Source organism: Culex quinquefasciatus, chromosome 1 (genome assembly GCF_015732765.1).
Source record: "Culex quinquefasciatus strain JHB chromosome 1, VPISU_Cqui_1.0_pri_paternal, whole genome shotgun sequence".
NCBI classification, from domain to species: domain Eukaryota; kingdom Metazoa; phylum Arthropoda; class Insecta; order Diptera; family Culicidae; genus Culex; species Culex quinquefasciatus.
In genome coordinates this window covers 43,060,985-43,067,073 of record NC_051861.1, presented here as the reverse complement: position 1 = coordinate 43,067,073, position 6,089 = coordinate 43,060,985, and positions in this window count along the sequence as shown.

Here is a 6,089-nt window from a genome sequence, read left to right as displayed (position 1 = left end):
TTTTAAGACAGTCTCGTTTTCGTTCGTACCCAGTCACGAAATATTCTAGTAGAGCTGGTTCTGCAAGAATCCTGCTCGAATGGTCGAACATTTCTGCTAGAATGATGTATGAATATCCAGCTTTGTGAGAGCTCTGCTATAATCCTGCTAGAACGCGGTGACTGGGTAGGTTTAATAACGTACATGGAAAGTTTTATAAACATGAAAAACTCTGATATACACAAATAGAAAAAAAGGCACTGCACAAAAAATGGAGAATAGAGACAAAGTCCAGACTCGTTTATCAGAAGGCCTTGGAATAATTTCACTTGAGATAATCGAAACTTCGAATAATCGAATCACAAAAAAACATTATTTTTCGTTGTCTTATTTATGATTGTCGAGCTTAAGTATGACCCCTAAACTACGCTGTGATTTAAAATAATTAAATCTTAGATGGTGACCTAAATGGCAAAGTGCATTTGTACAATAATAATAATAATCGAGGCTTCGGATCATCGAGTCTGGTCTGTAAAGGTAATAAATTCTGTCCATGTTCTCTCTAGAAATCGTTTCTATTCTAAAAAAATCAAAATTTTATTTAATTTTGCACAAAGAATGAACGTTTTGCTTCAAGCCTATTTATTAACCTATACCAAAGTCGTGTTAAAAAAACTCATTTTGTTGATAGTATTTGTGTAGCTGTAAAGAAAAAAACTAACTTAATCCACCTATGTGGTTGATGCCTTCCTCATTTTTTACCAACATTTGGTGATATGATGGGTTTGGACACAAATTCCATCTATTTCTCAATAAAAAAATTACACAAATGTCACTTAAGCGGTCAAAACTTGAAACTGAGCGTTGCCAGATCTTCAATGTTTTGGACTCATGGGAAAACTCATTACCTAACCAACGATGAGTCGGATGATGGATCCGGACATAGCATAGGCATTAAAAAAAGTACATAAATATCACTTAAGTGGTCATATTTCGAGATAGGGTTGCCAGATCTTCAATGTTTTGGACTCATTGGAAAGGTCTTTCGATTACTTAAACAACGATGGGTCGGATGATGGATCCGGACATAGTTTACATACATTTAAGTGAGATCCGGCTTCAAAAAAGTTCATAATTATCACTTAAGTGGTCATAACTTGAGACAGGGTTGCCAAATCTTCAATGTTATGTACTCATTTAAAAGGTATTTTGATAACCTAACTAACGATGGGTCGGATGATGGATCCGGACATAGTTTACATACATTTAAGTGAGATCCGGCTTCAAAAAAGTACATAAATATCACTTAAGTGGTCATATCTCGAGACAGGGTTGCCAGATCTTCAATATTTTGGACTCATTGGAAAGGTCTTTTGATTACCTAACTAACGATGGGTCGGATGATAGACCCGGACATAGTTTACATACATTTAAGTGAGATCCGGCTTTAAGAAAGTACATAAATATCACTTAAGTGGTCATATCTCGAGACAGGGTTGCCAGATCTTCAATGTTTTGAACTCTTTGGAAAGGTCTTTTGATTACCTAACTAACGATGAGTTGGATGATGGATCCGGACTTAGTTTACATACATTTAAGTGAGTTCCGGCTTCAAAAAAGTACATAAATATCACTTAAGTGGTCATAACTTGAGACAGGGTTGCCAGATCTTCAATATCTTGGACTCATTGGAAAGGTCTTTTGATTACCTAACCAACGATGGGTCGGATGATGGATCCGGACATAGTTTACATACATTTAAGTGAGATCCGGCTTCAAAAAAGTTCATAATTATCACTTAAGTGGTCATAACTTGAGACAGGGTTGCCAAATCTTCAATGTTATGTACTCATTTAAAAGGTATTTTGATAACCTAACTAACGTTGGGTCGGATGATGGATCCGGACATAGTTTACATACATTTAAGTGAGATCCGGCTTCAAAAAAGTACATAAATATCACTTAAGTGGTCATATCTCGAGACAGGGTTGCCAGATCTTCAATATTTTGGACTCATTGGAAAGGTCTTTTGATTACCTAACTAACGATGGGTCGGATGATAGATCCGGATATAGTTTACATACATTTAAGTGAGATCCGGCTTTAAGAAAGTACATAAATATCACTTAAGTGGTCATATCTCGAGACAGGGTTGCCAGATCTTCAATGTTTTGAACTCATTGGAAAGGTCTTTTGATTACCTAACTAACGATGAGTTGGATGATGGATCCGGACATAGTTTACATACATTTAAGTGAGTTCCGGCTTCAAAAAAGTACATAAATATCACTTAAGTGGTCATAACCTGAGACAGGGTTACCAGATCTTCAATGTCTTGGACTCATTGGAAAGGTCTTTTGATAACCTAACCAACGATGGGTTGGATGATGGATCCGGACATAGTTTTCATATAGATAAGTGAGATCCGGCATCAAAATTCCAGCACCTGATTCGCAACTCTGACACTTTTTTATACGTAACTTTTGAACTACTTATCGGATCTTCAAACAATTCAATAGTGCACTATGGGGCACCAAAACGAATCGAATGCAACTAGTTTGACTCAAATCGGATCAGCCAGTGCCGAGAAAACTTGGCAAGAATTTTGAGCACTAAAGTGAATACGCACACACATACACACACACACACAGACATTTGTTCAGTTTTCGATTCTGAGTCGATAGGTATACATGAATATAGGTCTACGAGCTGTTTTTCAAAAGTTCATTTTTCGAGCAGGATTATAGCCTTACCTCAGTGAGGAAGGCAAAAATCAATTCACATTAGAAATAGTCGCTAATAAATTAAAATGAACTTTTTTAAACAAATGCACCATCAATTCACCCCGAACAGCACAATACGGAGGAGCCGCATGGTTTGTGCTGCAGTGATTTATTGCCACAGTGTTGATTGCTCTCACAATTATTCAACAATCTCTCACGACAGCCATTTTTCTCTGTTTTCCGCTCTCCCTCTCTCAGTCTGCAATTTTTATCTCCCATTTTCCACCAAATCAACAACAACCCTCACTTACTCTCCCACAACAGCATTGAGCGTTCTCTCTCATCTGCTGCGCTGAGAGTGACCTCTCGCTCGTGAGTGCCGGTACTAATCGGCTCGCTCTTCGCGTATGACTGATAAAAAACGATTCTCGGCGCGATGCTGATTTCAGCACTCTCGTGTGGTTATTACCATTGTTATTATAACGATAACTCATTTCCGAACCAAAGATGATGGAAGGTGCTTTTTGTATGGAAGCTTTTTCTACGTACTTATTTTTTTTTTTGTAGGATGGAATAAAAAGTTGTTGATGATGAGTTAGAATGGTTCTTAGAGCTAAAAATTTTGTGTTTAGTAATTTGCAGCTTTAGCAGGCCTTTTTCAAATATTACTCAAGCAAAGTACACAAACCGGTACACTATACGAGCATCGAAGCACTAACAAGCTAATAAAATTTGATCACCACTGACACTGACAGACGCGTCAATGATGACGGCGACGATGAATCGATCACACATCATGAGACGACGACTTTCGACGAGGAGAGTCCCTGCGGCCGACTCAAACATTATAAATGAAGCAGTAAAATTAGCCGATTACCCATTGTTATTACCTGCTTGTCGGACAGGTGGCTTGCTGCGTGTGCAAGACTGTGTGGGTGTTATCCGCACTGTGTTGTGTGCGTTTCGGCTTAACAGGGGGCGCATCATTACGGGTATGGACGGAGATTTTTTACGACTTACGCCCAAATTTAAATTTAAAACACAAATCGCAACCTCACGGTCGCGGTCACGGACGTAAAGCTTCTCAAGTTGGAGGCGAGGTGATACAAAAAAGGCTATCTTACTGTAATCAATGTTGGTGAGGTTGGTTTACATGCGCGTTGGTACGGGTTTTGATTGGTAATTTAAGTTCGGTGCGTGGAAGTGGTATCGAAGATTTGTCAGTTCTAAACCATCAATTTATAGCCATTTTTATAAGAAAATGATCCTACTTATGTATTTATGTACATTTTATATTGTCATACCCTTTGGGGACCATTAATAAACCACGTGGACACTTTTTTTTGAGATCTCAGACTTAGAGAATTGCTTGCATATCCGTAAAACTTCATCAATTCCAACTCGCTTAGATGCATTCGAAAGGTCTTTTGAAGCACTTCAAAATGGTTTGACATCCAGGATTGGTTTGACTTTTTCTCATAGCTTTTGCAACAATGCAAAAAAAATCCCCGAGGATTTCAAATATCTAGCAAAACATTGTAAAAGGACCGAAGCCGAAGTGTAAACAAAGAGTCTATCCTGCTCGTTCCGAATGTAAACATCAACTGACGTGAGTAGGATAGACTCTTTGTTTACACTTCGGCTTCAGCCCTTTTACATTGTTTTGCTTGATATGTCATAATTGAGACCAAAAATGTTGTATTGCTTGTCTTCAGGGCAAAATTTAACGTTGTAAAATGGAGCCTAACATTTCAAAAGGGGACATAACTTTTGTAAACAAAAGTGTATCCCTTTCACTCGAATGACAGTTTACATAAGGTGTGAGAGGGACACACTCTTGTCTAAAAAAGTTATGTACCCTTATGGCCAGATGCTATAGTTTTATATGTTCAAACAACCCTTGAAAATTTCAGGCAGATTGGTGAGGTTGATGCGAGATGGGTATGCTTTGCGCGTATACTCGCTCTTAAGTTCTAAACTTAACACTGTTTTTCATAACGGATTTAGTCTAGTAAAATCGATTTTGTCACTGGATTATATCGGTAGCACGACAACGTTGAGATGCAAGTTGATGCCAATCGAAGACGGTAGAGTCGGCTTGAAAGAAAGGATCACGGATTCGGAGTCATTGTCGGCAAATTCTTAGAAGCTGAAGTTGGCTCAATTTCAACAAATTTGTAAGGGAGTTGTGGTTTAGTCTGAGTCAGAGTGGTGAAGTTGGTTATTTTTTAAATGCTGAATTCGAAATTTAATTAGTTAAATCACTAGTAGCCTGAGTTGGAGCAGAAAATGTGGTCTAAAGTATTACTATCCTTTGTAACTACCACAGCAATCACTAATCTCTCGTATCTCTCGGTTAAAAACTCTATTAGAAAATCTGGCAACTCTATGTTGTCGAGTTTGTAAACTTTTAAATGATTTCAAAATTGTTCAATTCAGGAAACAATGTTACCGATTTTGAAGACATTAGTAGCGATCACAACAAAAGCTTTCAAATGCATGTTGTTATGTTCAATCAGCTTTTTATGATTTTTTGAACTGAACGATCTGTCAACTATTCCGGCGGTCGAAAATCGGAGTAGCCCAAACAACTTACAAAGGATTTTAGAAACAGAGTGAAGCGATCGACCGAATCGTTGGCTGGTTTCGAGTCATGATAGCTCATGATTGGTTGCGCACTGGCGCTTCAAGTGATTCGATCAGTACCGATTGGTTGATTTCTGATCTTTAAACCAAAAATCAAGACGTTTTAGTGTATTTCTGTAAAAATAAAGCGACGAATTGTTCCTTTTATTTCCGCTTTATCTTTGTAGATTTACAGATAAGCCCCATGTCTACTAGTTTGAATTGCCTCACCGTGTCACACGTTGGACATCATGTTTCGAGTAAGGAATCTTGCAATAGAGACCGCCAAGGCCATGCTGCGAAGTGAACAATATGAAAAAGTCGTACAATTCCCATTTTTACTTTTTACATTATTAATCTCCAAATTCCATTAGGTCACTCTCAACTCGCCGCGGCGGCTCGATACCCAGAACTTTATATGGGTCATGTGTTTTTCTCGTAAATTGGTCAAGCCGCGGCCGCTCGTCACTCACCCGAAAATCGTCAAACCACAGTCGATTATCAAAATCGGCTGAACCTTCGTTTGAGTGAGCGACACCCACCTGAGGTCACTCATTTCCGCTACCTTCTTGCGGCACTTCCCGCCTCACCCAGCCGTCCATAATTCCTTGCTTCACACCGCTACTACAGGTGTACACAACACTCTAAACCCACTCGTGTATTATCTCCGCAACCTTTTCGGTGGCGCCTCAATTCTTCGTTGACCACCACCGAGGAGGAGAGTGAGCGCCACCGTGGTGAGTTCCTCCCGCAATGTTGGCG